Genomic DNA, 19,823 nt, shown 5'->3' with positions numbered 1-19,823 from the left:
CGTCTCTTTTACTCTGCATGTCAGCGCCGAGAAGGTTGCTTACTTCGATGCTGTATTAAATAGATGTTGTTCCCTGAGTATCAGGCATTCCGTTCAGGGGTTTCTTTCTATCTAGGTTGTATCTCGGCGTACGTTTTCTGTTGTGGGGGTCCATAGTCACGCTCATTTCCCATATTATGAACCTTGCCATATGTTGTAAGCATGGGCGAATTTTGCGAATCTCGCGTTCGCGAATTTTGCGGATTTGCGAACTCGCAATCCGCAAAATCCGCGAATTCTCGCGAATTTGCGGATTTTTTTTTTTTGTGTTTGCGTGGGTTTCTGCCAGTTCGCGAGGGTTTTGTACAATGTCGCAAATTGCGAACTTACCTGTCGGGTCGCAAGTTTCGCGAACTTGTTGTTTCTACGTGTCCAGCCTGTGTTTGGGACACTCTTCTTCATCACTGCCACTCTCTGTCACCACTGCCACTCTCTGACTACTCATGCCACCCTCTGGCCCACCAATGCCACCCTCTGTTTCATCACAGCACCCTCTGGTTGTCCAGTCAGTGTACATTATTATGGCAACGCAAGCACACCTTCCCTGCCTCAAGTGACCTGAATTAATTTGGGGCTGATTAATGTGTCACAGAATATTTTTTTAGCTGGCACCTGCTTCCTTAGTGCTTCCTGATTAGTGATCTTTTGCACTTGCTAAGTGCTTTCATTGTTGCAAAATTAGTTACAACACCTGCCCTGCCCCAACTGACAATAATGAATTAGGGGCTGATTAATGGATTTGAACTTCCAGCCTGGCTCCTGCTTGTCTCCCTTAGCTGTAATTCAGGACCTTTGTGGCATATGTGTAACTATTCTGAGGTTCAGAGCAGGGTCACATAATAGTTGCAACTGGCAACTGAACTCTGGAGGGGCCCCTCAGGAAGCACTACAGGAAATGGCTACTAATGATGAGCCTGAACTTTTGAACCTGGTAAGTAGTTTCAGTTTTGCTAAGATCGTATTTCTGCAATTTTGCACTTATTCGCAGGGCGCGAACTCACGCGAACAGTGCGAACAGTGCGAGCAAAATCCGCTGCTCGCGGATTTGCGGATTTTGCGGGAGATTCGCAAATCTCGCGGATTGCGAATTTACCGAAAATCCGCAAAATCCGCGAGCGAAACGGATTTTCCGCCCATGCTTAATATGTTGTTCCGCTGGGCGAACGAATGCCCAAACCCGTTGTTATTTCATGGAGTTGATAGTTTGTTTTGTTCAGTGTCATGAATATAGCCGTCTGGCCACACCCTAATTGAAGTCAATGTAACATATGTTGTTCCACGGTTCCATAGTTTGCTTGGAACTGCAGGTGTCTTGCAATATCATTTTAATGTATAGTTGGGAAATAATATATTCTTTATAATGAACAGTTGCAGAATAACTCTCTCCAAAGCTGTATGGAATTCTGAGGGCCTGATGTACACTGCCAGACAGTGTGTGGGGCTTGCAGTGTGTGTGGGGGGGCTCGCAGTGTGTGTGGGGGGGGGCTGGCAGTGTGTGGGGGGGCTGGCAGTGTGTGGGGGGGCCTTGCAGTGTGTGGGGGTCTGGCAGTGTGTGGGGGGGGCTGGCAGTGTGTGGTGGGGCTTGCAGTGTGTGGGGGGCTCGCAGTGTGTAGGAGGCTCTGTGTGGCTGTGTGTGTGGGGGGCTCTGTGTGGCTGTGTGTGTGGGGGGCTCTGTGGGTGTGTGTGGGTGGCTCTGTGTGGCTGTGTGTGTGTGGGGGGCTCTGTGTGTGTGTGGGGGGGGCTCTCTGTGGGTGTTTGTGTGTGTCATTTGCGAGAGATTAAGCTATTGGCATTGTAAATGACAATGCCATTTATTTATGTTAAAAAAAATAAAAAATAATGTCGAGCAATGCCAATAGCTCTAACTTTAACAAAGGCAAAACCATTGCATTGTAAATGCTTGTTACTTTCTTCTTTGGAATCGGGGGCATACCCAGTGTAGAGGGCCACCAGTGATCATCCCACTTCGGTGGATCACGGCTGATCAGGAGCACCTCGGTTTTAGACGAATTAAGTTGGAGACACCTCGGGCCTGTCTCAAGTGTTTAAGCAGGACCCCTTGGTGTCAGCTGCAGCATGCCTTACCTGAGATACGCTGGAATCCCTGAAGTTTTCCTGCTTTCAAAAGGTAAAGTTGGAAAATAAAGAAACCAAGGCCGATCCATTGTGCCCTTTTTATGGCCATTGCACCCTCACTGGATTTGTTCTTGCAGCAGAGCAATGACGTCACTTCCGGCGCTTCCGGATGTGTGTAGGCTTTGCGAGTCCACCTGATTAGTTCAGGTATATGCCTAAAGGTGAGTGCAAGCAGGACATGCTGTAAATTTTAACATTTTGGCTACTTAATAGTTATGTATGTATTTGGATGCTACAGTTGACGGAGCGGGGAGCTGCTGTCTATTGAGGACCCGGGTTCGAGTCCCAGCTCAGGCAGGCATAGGTTTTCAGTGGGCTGGGGTCTGTAAAGTTATTTCAGTTAGTTTGTGGGGAATGGTGTGTGATATAATGTAAGATAAATATGGTGTGCAAGGCCTTGAATTCCTGTTGCTGACCTTCGCCGCTTTCCTTATTGAAAAAGGTTGCATCTGATTGGCTCATGCTGTAAGATTGACTCCACAGCTCCCAGAGGTGGCAGGCGTCAGAGGCGCTCGTGGAACAGATTATAAGCACCGACTACTCTTGAGTTTACTTGGGCCATCCGGCCAACTGCGACCACTTATCTCGATTGGTGGTTGGACAGCATAATTATTTTCTTTGATTTCAAAAATAAGCAGCATGTGTGGGAATAAATATATCCTCCTAGCCTTTAAGGTTTGCACGCTGAGGTAGGAGGCAAAGACTGGCTAATTGGACAGGGGGGAGGCTTAACAGCTTGATGTGGAAATGTTTTTGAAACATCATTTTCTGCACGCTTAAAATTTCCCTCTTGCTGCACTGTTCAAGGTTAACATATAAAGCCATGAGATTACGAACATTTTGTATTATTTTTATTATTACATAGGTTCATTCTTTCAGAAGGAGTGTGTGATATTATCTCCTTCTAATTTGAATTATTTTATTCCCTACAATTTTTACAAGGCACTTTGTCTTTTTTACATGACTTTCCGTACAAATGTAGGGCTTTAAGTTTTAAACTTGGTAGACAAATAATTAAAACACTTCACTTCTAAACTTCTACTATGTTGCGGACAAGATTCTTTATGCTTAAGACCATAGGTTTAAATTTCCACTGATCGCTTTCACACCCAAGTTAATACATCATACAATTTATATTGTGAAATGGTATTATGTATTAACAGTGCTATACCAACAAGTGCCACTACTAAAATTCCACTTTAAAAACCATCATATACAGCTTTTCAACTGCTTAGTGCACATCACTGTCACTGACCTCTCAGAAATCCCAGCTCACACCCTATACACTTCTAAAAAGAAAGTTAATCCTTACATCCAGGCTTTTACCTGTTCTCAGCTTTGAATATTGTCCAGGAGCCTTGACAGCTCAAGTACTGTTGTAGTTGGGTAGGGCAGTGATGGAATCCAAAGGAAACTCCAGAAACGCACTGATAAATCTCGCTTTTTTAATGTACATGCAATGGTGTGACATGGGGGTGTAAAGTAAACTTGAGATGCATGATGTAGTGTTGAGTATCCGAGCAAAGCTTGCTCTTCTACCAACTGGCCTGCCTTTTTGTCACATTTGGGCCAAGTTTGTACTTTAGTAAGCTTGTGCTGTACTTGTTCGGCATCCGTCTGAAGCTACAGTACTCCTCTGCTGTGCGTCATCTGTGCAAGAAAAGCTTCCCATGCTTTTGTCTATGCTCTACATGCCCAGTGTCGGAGGGAAGATTGTGCTGTTGTGCCTGTTCTGTTTGTGGGAGTCTAGTTATGCCTGGTGCTGCCTGTACTTTACTGTACTGTTTTCAGTGAGAAGAAAGCGTGTTCTGTTTGATGTTTGTAGATGTTGTATGTGGAAAGCTGGCACTGATGCTTACCGTGCTCCTGATCCTTGTAGGAGACGGCTGTAAAGTGCCAATGCTGTGTCTCTCCTGCTTGTGAGGCAGGCCAGCACAGCTACTGTCTACGTGCAACCAGTTTTATTCATGGTAAAGGCTTGCTCTGTGACATATCCCATTGTTAGGGACTTAGTTTCCCTTCCTCACTCAACACCTTTGAAACCCCTTTTTATTGATACGGGCAAACGCCCAATTGCAGACATAGTACGCCTTCGACCCTTGCTGTTCTGGGTGCGCCTGAGCAGGACACCAGAACTGGAAAACCATGCTAAGGTCCTGGATGAATTGATTGTCCTGAATAGCTCAAACAAGATACAGTGGCTTAATAAACTGAGGCAGCTGATTGTGAGCTTAGGAATGGGCGAATTGTGGGATTCCCAGTCCCCCCCCCCCACAAGCAAATTGTTAAACATTTTTATTGGGAGTGGGTACAGGCTGAGGATTTAAAGGGCACTAAGTGGGGGGTGCTTACTACCAAATTCCTAGAACATAAGCCCACCAGAAAGCTAGAGCCCTTTCTAGACTATATTCAAATCTCAAGAGATAGATCTCTCTATCTGAAAATGAGATACGGCATACTCCCTCTTAATAAATTTATAGAGGGGTGGAAAAGAATGAGGGACCATTGCTTCCTCTGCCCAGGATGTCCATGTCTGAAGGAATCCCTACCCCACTTCTTGTTTGCTTGTAAGGCATACAAGAGGCCAAGAACAAGGTGGCTAAAACCAGTATGCAGGGAGCTGGGTGTAAGAGACTTTAGGATTGCCCTACGTATTCTTCTAACAGATACTTCATCTTTGTATATTGTATGCCGGGTTGCAAAGTTTCTTGCCAGTGCTTGGTTTATATGCACAAGGCTGCTCAATGAAAATAAAAAACTAGATCATGCCTCAACTTTCAACTTATATGTATATTACTGTGATTGCACTTTACCCCCTTGTAACCATCCTTTTTTAAATTGTAAATAGCTTTTTATCGTTTTTATGCTAAGAAATAGCCAGAATATTATTTATAAGTAACATTTTATGTCTGGAAATGTTTGTACTTTTATGATATGAATATATCGAATAAAGTATTATCAAGCATATCCCATCATCAATCGCTGCATACCATTCAGCAGGTGCATTTATCTACCTGGCTGTCTGCTGAGGATGCACAGCCAACCTTCTCTCTCCACTTTCCCATTTTCTCTGCATACCGTGCAGCAGGTGCCTGAACCTACAAGGCTCTCTCCCAATGATCCGTATGGCTCTCCTCTAACTGACTGCCTCAATGATTCTCCCACTCTCTCACTGACTGACTCTCTCACTGACTGACTCTCTCCCTGACTCTCTCACTGACTGACTGACTCTCCTACTTTCTCTCACTGACTGACTAAATGACTGACTCTCTCACTCTTTCTCTTACTGACTGACTCTGACTCTCTCTCTCTCACTGACTGACAGAATGACTCTTTCAATCTCTCTCTCACTGACTGACTGACTCTCTCACTGACTGACTGGCTCTCACTGATTGACTGACTGGCTCTCACTCACTGACTGAACCTCACTGACTGACTGACTCTCTCTCTCACTGACAGACTGACTCTCTCACTGACTGACTCTCTTGCTGTGACTCTCTCTCACTGACTGACTCTCTCTCTCACTGACGGAATGACTGACTTTCTCACTGATTGACTGACCCTCTCACTGACTGACTGACTCACTCTCTCTCACTGACTCTCTCACTGTCTGACTCTCCCTCTCACTGACTCTCTCACTGACTCTCTGACTCTCTCTCTCACTAACTGACTCTCCAACTCTCTCTCTCTCACTGACTAACTCTCTCGCACTGACTATCTCATTGACTGACTCTCTCACACTGACTGACTCTCTCACTCTTTGACTGACTGGCTGACTCTCTCACTGACTGACTGACTCTCTCACTCTCTCTCTCACTGACTGACTGACTCTCTCACTGATTGTTATACAGGTACAATTTCACAACCTTCACCCTCCTGTTATGTATGCCCCATAACAAAAAAAACTATAACAGGCAACCATTGGGACAGGCAGATAGAAGTTGCCAGCATGGAAAATACAAAGAAAACTCAAGACAATATTTATTGGTAATACTTTTTTAATATGGCCGTTCAGTTGTACATAATGCTTTCTTTGTAATATATAAGGTAGAAAAAATGCTTCTGGCACTTCTTTATTGTAACTTTTCGTCATGCTGCAGACTTCTGTAAACAACCACCAGAAACAATTGCCAATACTGCTGCTATTCAAAACACTGAATCAAAACCTGATGTAAGAAATGACCATCAATACATCATCAAGCTTATTAATTGCTTTTTAATTTTTTGTTATATCATTAGCCATAGAGGAGTGCATTGGAAACATGAGACCTTTTCCAACTGTAAAACAAGATTTGTGGTCTATGTGATAACCTGCCCCTGGGGGTTACTCTACATAGGCAAAACAAGCCAGAAAATACGCCAAAGAATAAGCCAACACAAGTCACACATCAGAAAAAAAGTGGAGACCGCACCTCTTGTCAATCATTGGACTAGGAAAATCACATACAGAAAAAGATGTACAATGGACTGTAATTTCAACTGTAGAGGTTGATCAATGTGGAAGAGATAGAGAGCAAAAACTATCTAAAAGGGAAGCTCTATTAATAGTGAAATTCGACACGGCGGTGTCTGGACTAAACAAAATTTCTGAATTGTATAAACTATAAGATAAAAGATGAGGAACACCACGAACTCGGAGATGGCACAATTCTAGATGAGCACACCTTTAGTCCAAAATCGTTCCAACTATAGGCGAAGGATATGTTCTTGCTTCATGTCAAGACGCAACACACAACTATTTAATTACAACCCCAAATTCCAGCAACTTTCTCGACTGGTCCATAATGTCGGACTAATGAAATTGGGACGATCCATCTTAACTATTGTCGAAAGGTGCAACCTTAGAGGAGCATAATTAGAACCTTTCAGTTTCAAGTCAAAACCGCTTCAAATACAGGACAAGTTTCCCTATTGAGATAAAATATTCTTATTTTCACAAAAACTACAAATTCCAGCAACCTTTGTGACTAGTCCAGATCGTCGGACCAATGAAATCGGTAAGACCCGCCTCAATTGTCATCCTGTTAATCATGCGGAAACTAAAAATTAAGCGTGTGCGTTTTTTCTCCATTTGTTGCACCAATATACCCTATATTTGCACTGAACTACAAGTTCCAACAACTCTTGCGGCTGGAACGCAACCGTTTTTTAAAAAGAGACGAGGCACCGAGCATCATCAGGTGCATTGATTGGCCAATACGTTCAGTTGATTTGGAAAACGCTTCCTGTTCGCATCAGGTAAGCGTCTCAGCGACACATGAACCCCCAATTCTTTTGATCGTTTGGAACTAGACAACGGATCCCATAACTGACAGCGTGTTTTTTATCTTGACAGAGAACAGAGCATAATCTAGAAGCGGGTCACGGCGAAGGTAAAACAGGTAATCGACGCCGCATTTCTATTATGGGTGTGTCCTCGTTTAACAGTGCACTTTACTAAAACCATCCCTGTTCGGACTTCATTTGTTTCAGACCGCGTCCCAAGATGGGTGCAATATTCATTATTTCAATCTTTTGGATATTCGCCGAAAAGAAGCTGTACATGTAAGTCCCGCCCTTAACAATAAAAATACCATGGGACCATGTCATTTTGTCGCAAGACGTTCAAGCACTCCCTAGAGCTCAATTATTATTATGACAGTCTTTTTCTGTCTTTTCTGATTATTTTTCATTAGATCCATCACCTTCCACATGTGCCAGTAGGAGGCATGCTTTATGATTAGATTCCATGTAGAGGTAAGCGGAGGTTGCTGTTGAGACTGGTGTAGCCATGGTTTCATGAACTAGAATGTCATTAGCTGATTAGTCTTTTCTTCTTTTTCTTTCTTTTTAGTGAGGTTTGGTCCTGATGAGAACCCCCTGAAACAGAGGGGTTTGAAACGCGTAGACCTTAGGGTAAACCAAACATTCTCCTGTTCACTACGGGCTATTACATTTAGCAAAAGGATTGGTCCTATTCGACAAAGTTAATTTAAATTTTACCAGTGTATATAATAGCATTTATTAGGAATAAGGTTTATTCAATGCTAAATTCCTTTTTGTTTGGTTTATTGCTTGTATAATGATGTAATGGAGTGTGTGTGTATGCCTGCAGTATGCTTGAAGTAGAGAGTCTGATGTGATGGTGTCGTACATTTTGTACAGTAATTGTGGGGTTTTGTATTATGTAATGTGTGTATATATATAAAAAATAACAAAGCTCTTTTTCTAAAAAATGAAATGATATAACAAAAAATTAAAAAGCAATTAATACGCTTGATGATGTATTGATGGTCATTTCTTACATCAGGTTTTGATTCAGTGTTTTAAATAGCAGCAGTATTGGCAATTGTTTCTGGTGGTTGTTTATGAGTGCTCAGCCTTGCTGCTTAAGAGCCAGACCCTTCTGTGGTATTTTGCAGACTTCTGTAAGGCACAGCTTAAAGACATAGGCAAAGTCAATATCTCTGACTAAATACTTATAAGGTCTAGAAGGCGAGACCTATTGGGTATGTCAATGCTTGTTTAATATCCTCTAGGATCTTTGAGCCACCTGATCTCAAATGTGATTGTTGCAGTTGTACTATCTCTTTTTCTAATCTGGATAGTCTGTCTCGTATGGAACATAACACTACTGTGTGTTTCGAGATTGCAATCCCCCTTATGTACAATGTGAATGCCTCCCAGACCGTTGAGAAAGCGGTTACTGAGCCTATATTGTCTTCATATAAGCCCTGTATGGATGTGGCTATATCTCCCTGAAATATCGGGTCCAGTAAGGAGTATGGGGGAACCTCCAAGTGAAAGGGGCAAAGTGCTCAGTTCATAATTCTATGTCTAACATAACCGGGGAATGATCTGAATATGTTCTTGGAAGTGGGTCGCAGGTGAAGACCCGGGTGAGCACACTCTTAGATATCAGCCAGTAATTAATTCTGGTGTGGGTGTCAAGGGTTGCAGAATAATATGTGAATCCTGGGGTGTCATCAGAGCTGTCGCCACACATCTAGCAGACTTAATTGGTCGATAATATCTAAAGTTGCTCCAGTGGCAGCAGAAGGGCGATGTGGAGGGCCCTTGGATCGGTCACGGGTAGGGTCCAATATGCAATTAAAGTTGCCTTCCCAAATTTGTGGAAGATCAGCCACTTTAAGTAGGCGGCCGAGCGAATAGCAAAACTGAGGATGATCTTGGTTGGGGTAATATATATTCACTAACTTGACATTTAGTCCTTCTTTGTGGCAACAGGAAATGTAATGATTAAGCACACATGTCTGACCTTTATTTACATGACACCCTGCTCCGCAGGGTTGCCTAGGGTGACTTATATGAAATAAAAGGGGCTTTTGAGGCATGGCAAGTAGCTTTATATGCCAAGTCGAAGTGGCAGTAAACTGCACACCGATCTCTACAATGGCAGACCTGAGACAGGTTTGAAAGGCTACTTGTGTTGGGGTAATTAGTGCTAGAGCTCACTGGTAACGTTTCAATTACAGGGCCTGGGTATATGATATTTCACTTTACAAGGGACATATCAGTAATTCACAAAAAATATAATCTTGAGCATTGTATGTTTGTCAGGTGTTAATACCTTTTAGAGGCCTCTCATTAGCCAGAAAGATACTGAACTGAGATGTTTGGAATCATAAAATAATACCAGGTGAGGAACTCAAAGTATTGTCTCTGGGAGAAAGACCCACAGCTCAATTTCCATATTTAAAGAGTATTTCAAACTGTAAATCTGTTCAGAGGACACTTCAATCTACAAAACATATTTACTCACAATGGCAAGTAACCTCAGAAGACACTCTCTTCTATAATGACAATTGTATTAAAGTCTGCTTTCTACACTAGTCACTTTCAACTGAACATTTGCCTCGAATTACATAGAGGTTTGTGTTTAGAGATTATGATGATATCAAGTGTCCAATATACAGAGACAGTAAGATGCAGTTAATAGTACTTCAGATGGCTCATCTTTCTTTTTGAGGCAGCAGGCTTCCTTGCAAAGAGAATGATCTACTCTGCATGATTTTTGTTTTACCCTGTTGTTTTATTTCTTGAGGTCGTTTAGTTAGGCAAGCCCTTAATAGAAAAAACATGTAAGTAAGTAATTAAATGTTGTTAGCTATGCACTTAATATATTACTGTAATCATCTATCATAGTCAAATCCATGTTCTGCGGAGACAAAGCATTGCGTTTCGGAATTAAATGTGCAGCAATTGTAACGTGCTCAAAAAAGTTACATTGTCAAGTTTTGAGAATACATTATTAACCTATTAAGTCACCAAACCAGCTTCTCTGATTTGACTTTTAGAGTTCGCAAAAAGTCCTGTGCTAAACGTTACCAAGTGCAGAATTGAATTAATTGGTCTTTTTCTGCATGAGAGTAGACAGAACATTTAATTAAAGAAGCAGATGGCAACATTATACAACATGCAGCACCAAAGAAAGTAAAAGAAGGATCCTTGCAGACTTCAAGCACAGCATATTGACATTATCCCCAAAGGTACAGTATGAAATGATATACTCCTTTTTATACCACTTGCATTAACAATTTGATGCATGAAAGTATATAGTTTGAAAGCGCATCACCTGCAAAAATGAAGATCCTCATCAACCCACATTGAGTTTCTGCCACAGAAAATGTACTTGGTTACTGACACATAATACATTTACAATCTAATTAAACATATTTTGCTTACTAAATGTACAATAACATACTTTCTTTTTTACAGTTCTTCACACCTGCAGAGCAGTGTACATTGAATTCAGACAACAGGACAGCATTACCCGATTATACCCCACCAGTAGATGACACAGATGAAGATCCGATTTTACATTGTTTGGAATATGCTTTGTAGTAGCTTAAAAGGTGAAATGGATGCTCATCTTAAATATGATTTAATTAATGACTCGGATTCTGGTTTTGAACAACTTAAGGATCTAGTTGGATATACCACTCAAAATGAGTACGAAGAAATTAAAATTTGTTCTGATCAAACTAATACCACAGATTAATCATCACCTATTTTTGAGGGCTCCAAAAAATGTTTAGGGGTGTTCATACTATTGCTTTGTTTCTTTATTATTCATTTTCGCTTGAGTGATGAGGCACCTTGCTATATGCTGAATCTCATCTATTTGCTCTTGCCACGTGATAATAGAATGTTCAAAAATATGTATCACCTTCACAAATATATCAAAAAAAGTGTTAAGGCCCCAAATATTACTTACTATTGTACCACTTGCTATACACATGTTGAGAAAAACACTGAGACCTGTCCTAACCAACATTGTTTGAAAGATTTTATTCAGAGTGACTCAGTGTCTTATTTCATTCAGCATAGCCTAATTGCAGTTACAGACTATGTTTAGGCGAAAATATTTTACAGAAAAGGTAAGGAAACATTGATTTGATCACTATATGGAGAATGAGAAACAAACAATGAAAGATGTATATGATGGGGAAATGTATTTAGATTTATTCACGAGTGGATTCCTGAAAACCCCTAACAGCCTTTTATTTGCAATGAACAAAAATGGTGTTCCTGTATTTAAAAGTTCCAAAATATCAATGTGGCCAGTGTACGTAATGGTAAACGAGCTGCCTGTATCTCAAAGAAAGGGGTGTGAAAATATATTACTGTATGGTATTTGAATTTCCACAAAAAAAGCCAATAATGTGGACTTTCTTAAAGCCATTATATAAGGAACTTGCACAGCTGGAAAGTGGAGTGTTATTTAAAGATCATAACAATTGTAGTTTTACTTGCCCTGCTACACTTCTGCCAATCACATGTGATTTACCAGCTTGTTGTCTTGTTTCAAACAGCACCCAGTTTAATGGGAAGTTTGGGTGCTGGCATTGTCTACTAGAGGGTGAAGTGACTGTTTCAGGAAAAGGGCACCGTAGAGTATTTCCTTACAATGCTGAAAAACTAAAAGGCCCACCAAGGACACTCAATACGATTAAATCTGATGTAAACAGTACAATAGCTAATATCGAGAGTGGACTTTCTGATTAGAGTGCAAGAGTGATCAAATGTCCCCTGTGGTTCATGTTTTTGAAACATTTTTGTGTAACCAGAGGATTTGTGAATGATTACATACATGGTGTCTGTAGTGGCATTATGAAATTGTTGATGACCATCTGGTTCACTAAAGAATATAAGCATCATTCATACTCTTTTTATGAAAAAGTCAAAGTAGTTAATGTCTATTTAAATCAGATAAAAGCCACACTAGACAGTAGTAGAGTTCCAAGGTCTGTTGATGAACTACCATATTGGAAGGCCGCACAGTTTCGAAACTTTCTTTTCTGGAATGCCTGTGTTAAAACATGTTTTGGATAGATCACGCTATATACACTTTTGTATACTTATGAAAGCAATTCATAATATTAAATAATGACATTAGCCAGGAAGATTTAAATATAGCAGAACAGTGTTTACTTTTGTTTGTTCCACTGTTTAATGATTCATATGAAAAAAGATTTTTGACCATGAATGTTCATCGATTGGTTCACTTAGTAGACAGTGTAAGAGCAGCAGGACCTCTGTTTACTGCTAATTGTTTTGTTTTTGAAGATCTTAATGGTTTTCTTTTACAACATGTGCATGGTACAGTAGGCATTGAAACTCAAATTCTAGATGCAGTAAATATGATACAAGTAATACCTGTGTTAATGGAAAAGCATTTGCTTCCTGATAGTGTTGAGGCTGAATTTGAGCAGAGTATGATGCATTCATATAAGAGACAGCGATACTTAAAAATAGAAAAATGCATTTACAGTGTTGGTTCTACATACCCTTACAGCTTAACAGAGAATGAATATATAGCAGTAACTCAGATCACTCATATTTTAGGCTCGGATGTAGTAGCCTATAACAAAATATCTTTAGAACAAAGCAATCTTCTTGTTTACAGCTCAAATTACACACGTATTCAGAGGAGAGACCAAAGTGTAATAAAATATGAAACAGAACCTGGAGTGTTTGCCTATGGCAGAGTCACTAGATTCATTCAGTGCAAGCATGCAGATGTGTCTGTTAACCTAGCACTCATGGTTCCACCTAAGTGCGAATCCTATGACATCAGGGAACCAGTTCATCTGGTAGTAGTAGATTACAACATCACAGCTATCAGTGATAAAATTTGCCTGATTTTACATTCAGGTAGAAAATGAATCATTTGTAAGTGAAATGCCAAATCGATTTGAAATACATTAAGGCAAATCATGATAGAAAGTTCTACTACATGCACGTCTCTTTTTATAGCACATTTGTTTATAAATCATCTTGATAAGCATTCTTAACTTGTGCTCCAAGTACACCTAGGGGTCCGTGACACCTACGCAGGGGTCCTAGACTGCTCATAAAACATAGTAATGTTAGCCCAATAATAAAGTGTATATCAATATATAAGCAAAATGTACAACTGAATAATCAAAAATGTTTTATAAATGTGCAGCTAATAATTCATTTTGTATCGTCACATTGATTTTTGGAAGCAGTGCTAGTACTTCAAATACAATACAGTATGGCCAATGGGTGGTCTCAATTGCGTTTAGAAAAGCTTCAACCTTCCCATTAAAAGTTTAAAAAAACTTTTTATTTGTTTGTGAATTAAAATAAATATTTCATATTTTGTGTATTTATTTGATGGATGCTTGTTTCCATCACTTTGTGTATTGTTTTCCGGTGCAAATCAATAAATATCAGATGACTTGATAAAGATTCTGCTGCATAATGTGCCTCCAGTGATTGCATAATGTGCAGCATTTATTTTTGTTCTGTTATTTCGTCTATCCTGCCACATATTTTCATACTTCATTGTCCCTTAACTTCAGTGACTATGCATACAATGGCCAATGTTCATCTTTATTAATGTTAGGCATTGATCCTTTTACAGTGGATGCTTAATTTACCTGTTTTGTACAAAAAAAAGTAACAAAAATAAAAATAATTGTTAAAAAATAACCTATGACTTATGCACAGTCTGCTAAAGCACATTGTATGCTCAGTTGTGTATAATAGAAAACTTACATGTCATTTTCCGTTTATCCGCAATTAATCGTGCAATAATCCAATAGTTTGCATTTTTCTGGAAAAACTGAAACAAAAGTGGTGGACATGCTCTCTAAATAGACAAGCAATTCCTGTTCAAATCACCTGAAGCAAAAACATGTAATTGAAAACACAATAGTATCTTTGAAGTAAATACTTTTTTAAAAACTTTTATTTATAGTTTTGTCATGTAATATAGCAATGCAGCTTGACAACCACATAGCAAGTTTCAGAAAATCGACATTTTGATTTTTCTATATGAGCTTCTCGCAGTGATATCGCAATGAACATGTTCATTATAAATTGCTCACATGTGGCATCAACATATATTGGTAGCCAGTAAAAACGTCAGACATGGAGGCCCACTAGTAGCCAATAGCATGTTATGCATATTCAATGCGGGTCCCAACTCCCAGAACGCACATCAACAGCTGTCCTATAGGGTATTCCCGGGGCTATAGGGAGAGAAACAAATATCATACAGCAATAAGGTGCCCCTTGCAGGAGAGGTATCTGTGTTCTCAGTCTCCCTGTGAAACAGATAGTTCATAAGAGGACCCCAGATATCATTGGGTCTGGAGGCTCTCTGCAATGTTTCCGCATATGTAGTTGTCTCCTCCTGGCAATATAAGATGTCTGTCAGCCAATCCTTAAACTTAGGGGCTCGCCCCCTACCCCATCTGCAGGCTACTCTACGCTTAGCCAGTAACAGCGACGTAGCAATGAATTTCCTATGTGTTTTGGGTATGTGCGCAGTGTATCCCAAAAGTGCCATCAGGGGGTCTCTCTCCAGTGTGCTATCCCTCATTTTAGTGAGGGCCTCATATACCTGTGACCAAAACTCCTGCACCACCAGACATTCCCACACCAGATGCAGAAAACCTGCCCCAGGCCTTTTGCACCTCTCACATCTATCATTATCAGTCAGCCTAAAACGGTGTTTCTTGACAGGTGTGTAGTACAAACGTTGCAGGAATTTATAATGTATCACCTCTAATCTTCAGCTGGCAGAAATTTGCAAGGTCTGTGTAGAACAATATTCCCATTGGTCATCCGTCACTTCCTGCCCCAGCTCCTCACTCCAGTGTGCTCGGGCCGAACTAGTGATGCCCTTTTGCTGTGTGCGTATGCAGCAGTATATACCTGATCCCAAGTGTTTCCCATCTGTGGAACTGAGCATGAAGTGTAGTGGACAAGATTCTTGGGCTCCCGAGGGAAGTCAGAGATCACCGCCCTCATCCCTTACCTCAGTCGCACATATAAGAATATGTCCAGCATTGTAGGCTGAATGCCTTGAAAAAGATGCTCCATGGAGCTGAATATACCTTCGTGGAAAAGGTCCCCCCATGTGGCGACATGGAGTCACTTGCATAAAGTCTGGAAACCTCTTTCCTGTAGTAGTTCCATATTTGGGTGGTATGTCAGTGGGAGTTGCGAAGAGTACAGCAGGGGTGACGCAAGAAAATATGTTATGTGTTTCCATGCATCAACTGTACTTGTGACCTTTGTATGCGGCGTCCCCTGAGAACGAGCAGGACCATGTATGAGTCCGTATAGTGGAATAGGATCTGCGAGCCAGTCCTCAATGGCTACCTGAGGCATATATTTAACCCCTTCCACGCTGATGACGAGCTGGGCTCGTCATGGCGTAGCCTCCTCGCACGCTGATGACGAGCCCAGCTCATACACGTAACATGCGCTTTTAAAAATCTCAGCGTACGAGCGGAATTCCGCTAGCGCGCTTGAGGTTAATGGGTTGTATCCAATAGTACGCATAATGAGCTTGTGCCCTTGCATAATAATCTCACAAAGACAGGAGCCTAGGGGGAAACAGAGACAGGCCGCCCCCCACTCAAATATCTCTCTTACAACAATGGCCTGCTCCTGAACAGCTCGACGGCTAAACAAAGGGGAAGAATTTGCTCTTGTGGTAGAGAGAATATCTAACTTCTATCCACAGTATTACACAACGTTGTAATTTTCAATCTGGCAATGCTGCCAAGATGCGTGTATGTATATCAGTGTCACCACCACGCTACATATATATCCTCCCTTCCATACGTGAAAAAAGGGGGAGGGGAAGTTGACAGTGCCTCACGGAGCTGGGGGTCTCGTTCGTTATCGGAATTAACCAGACAAATCGCTCCACCAACTAAGAACGGCCATGCACCACCCACAGAATCGAGAAAGAGCTATCAATCTGTCGTAAGAGGGAATATTTGTGATTTACCCCAATTTATATTAACCCCAGACAGTCTACCAAAGACTATGAACTCACTCAGCAAGGGATTCATGTTTTGTTCGGGATCTCTGATGTATAATGTTACGTCATCAGCCTATAACAAAATCAGAATTTGACGTAAGCAACACCTGAATTTCTTATCCTGATGACATTGGCGAAGCCTAGATGCCAACGGTTCAATCGCTATAGAGAATAGCAGCGGGGATAGCAGGCACCCCTACGGGTGCCCCTCGAGATAGAGAATGCTGAGGACATGTGTCCATTCATCAATACCTTAGCCGTGGGCTGGTGATACAGCAATTGTATCCATGAAAAAAATAATGACGGGAAGCCCATACGTTGCAACACTCCAAATAGGTAATCCCACTCCACAGAATCGAATCTTAGTGGCACCTAAAAAAACTGCGGCGAGCGGGAACTCAGGAGCTACGGTCTGTATCAGGGAGAACAGAGTGCGCAGATTATGGGTAGTGGCTCTCCCAGGGACAAAACCTGACTGGTCGGGGAGGATAAGCTTATCCATTAGGAGATTGAGGCGATTAGCCAGTACCTTGGCCAGGATCTTCGTATCGCAATTTATGAGCGATAATGGCCTATAGGAGTCGCAGGAACCCGGGGGTTTGCCCGGTTTCAAGAGGGACGTCACCAATGCTTCCCTCATTGGTGGGGGAAAATCCCGATTTCTAGGGACTCCTCAAAGACTTCCTTGAGGACCGGTGCCATGATGTCAATGTAGCTTTTATAGAACTCGGCTGGTAGCCCGTCCAGGCCTGGCGCCTTCCCATTCTTCAATTGCACGATCGCCTCCCTAATTTCATCAATCTCAAATGGGGCACTGGGGAACTTACTCTGTGTATCACTGAGCCACCCAAGTACTACATCCCCCATAATTGCGCCTAGATCTACCGGCCCATGCCGCTGCGAAGAGTATAATGTAGCATAGTGTGAGGTGAATGCTTCGAGTATGTCAGGCGTTTCCTGGCAGACCGTTCCCCCAGGTCCCTCAAGTTCTAGTATATGAGTAGTAAACCTTGGACATCTTGTAATTTCAGCCAATGCTTTCCCTGGTCACTCTCCTTCTCCATACCTGCGAGCCACCCAGTACCGGCCTTTGAATTTCAACTCCCTAGCTGCAGTTGCTTCATATTCAGATAATTTTTCCCTGAATTCCTTCTGAACCTTTCCTGTCTCCCCCTCTCCCATCTGACCCTCCAGCCTCTTCAGTTCCTGTTTCAATTTTCTAATTGTTCTCTGTATGTCTCTCAGTACTCCAAAGCTTTTGGAGATACAGTACCCTCTGATAGTGACTTTGAACGCCTCCCAGATAACTTCCACACTGTCAACAGAGTCTTTATTTCTAAGATAAAAGTCCTTTATTTCCTCCCCAAGTTTGGTCTGAAAGACCATGTCCAACAAGACAGTTGGTTGCATTCACCATGTAGGCCTGGGCTTGTCATACCCCGGGGGTGTGAGCGAAATTTTGACAGGGCAGTGATCTGAGTAGGTCCTGGCAGGGTGTGTGACATTACGGATTGCTGATCCCAACCCCCTCGAAAGCAAACAGTAGTCAATCCTTGCCCACGTCCCGGTGCGTGATGTGAAGTGCATTCCCTTTTTTACCTGTGGGTGCGTGAGTCTCCAGCTATCTATTGAGCCACCTTCTTCTAATATGCCCTGCAAAACTTAAAGAACTCAGTGCTAAAAAAACAGAGGCTAATCCTAACACCTCACCCGCATTATGCAATAACATGGCCTCTTTTTTCTCAGAGAAAATTCGGAAAATGTATATTACCTTTCCCTCCACCTTTGACCTCATCCCATCTAATGACTCCAGCAGACCCAACCTCTCTAACATCCCGGCCCTAAGCTTTGAAGATTTTTCTAAAATCTGTAATAAAATCAAGTCAGGCTCACCGGCAGACCCTCTCAAACCTGAAACGTTCAGAGAAGCTGACATAACTGTCCTTGGCCCCCTGCGAGACATCATTAACAAATCTTTCTCTACAGCTATAATCCCCTCCAAGTGGAAACAAGCCTGGATATCACCAATCATCAAAAAACCTACGCTGGACCCTAACATTGCCGAAAACTTTAGACCTATATCCCTCCTACCATGGCCAGCCAAGGTAGCAGAAGCCCATGTAAATACCATCCTGACCAAATACTTGTCATCTAATAACATCTTAGATTGGTCACAACATGGATTCCGGGCGGGACATAGCACCGAGACAGCTCTACTAAGTGTGACAGAACACCTCCGCACCATTTTAGACTCTGGTGGAATGGCAGCACTGATTCTACTTGATCTCAGTGCAGCACTGATTCTACTTGATCTCAGTGCTGCCTTCGACACGGTGTCACACGAAGTTTTGCTGTTCAGGTTAAAAGAGGTCGGGATATCAGGACTCGCTCTTGATTGTTTTAGAAACTTTCTTTCTGGCCGATCATTTCGAGTCTCCACCCCCCCTACCCCCCCCAGGGAATGTCCTATTGAACAGGGCATACCCCAGGGGTCAGCTCTTAGCCCCACCCTGTTCAATGTGTATGTTCAGCCCCTGGCAGAAGTGGCTAGGAGACACGGAATGTCCCTTGTATCCTACGCTGATGATACGCAGCTGGGGGTAATTGCAAAAACAACAAGTGATGGACTGAATGTGGATCAATGTCACACACTCCCCCAGTCAAAAGATCTGGGCCCAAATCCATCGTTTTTTTGCACTCCACACCACCCTGGGTTAGACAATGGCGATATGCAAATCAGCTCTGACCCTGTTGCCCCATGGGAACAGTCCAGTCCGAACTACAAAAGCCATGTCCTTCCCAGAACGGAATCAAGCATCCGAGGACCGGACCGGTTTCGAGGTAACACCTCTCATCAGCCCGGCTAGCTTGACTCCAAGTGGTGTGGAGTGCCTGGGACCCACGTCTGGGCATCCCCAGCGCACTTAGGGCGGCAATTGCAAAAACAACAAGTGATGGACTGAATGTGGATCAATGTCACACACTCCCCCAGTCAAAAGATCTGGGCCCAAATCCATCGTTTTTTTGCACTCCACACCACCCTGGGTTAGACAATGGCGATATGCAAATCAGCTCTGACCCTGTTGCCCCATGGGAACAGTCCAGTCCGAACTACAAAAGCCATGTCCTTCCCAGAACGGAATCAAGCATCCGAGGACCGGACCGGTTTCGAGGTAACACCTCTCATCAGCCCGGCTAGCTTGACTCCAAGTGGTGTGGAGTGCCTGGGACCCACGTCTGGGCATCCCCAGCGCACTTAGGGCGGCAATTGCAAAAACAACAAGTGATGGACTGAATGTGGATCAATGTCACACACTCCCCCAGTCAAAAGATCTGG

The 19,823-nt window shown here is 42.4% G+C and overlaps 1 pseudogene; it reads left to right on the top strand.

Annotated features, from left to right (window-relative positions):
- The first annotated feature begins 2,115 nt into the window (after positions 1–2,115).
- On the top strand, positions 2,116–13,386 carry LOC147683655 (uncharacterized; annotated as a pseudogene).
- The last annotated feature ends 6,437 nt before the right edge of the window (positions 13,387–19,823 follow it).

Source organism: Lissotriton vulgaris, chromosome 11 (assembly GCF_964263255.1).
Source record: "Lissotriton vulgaris chromosome 11, aLisVul1.2, whole genome shotgun sequence".
Taxonomy (NCBI): Eukaryota; Metazoa; Chordata; class Amphibia; order Caudata; family Salamandridae; genus Lissotriton; species Lissotriton vulgaris.
Note: the sequence above shows the minus strand (reverse complement) of the source record. Positions and strands in the feature narration are given on the sequence as shown.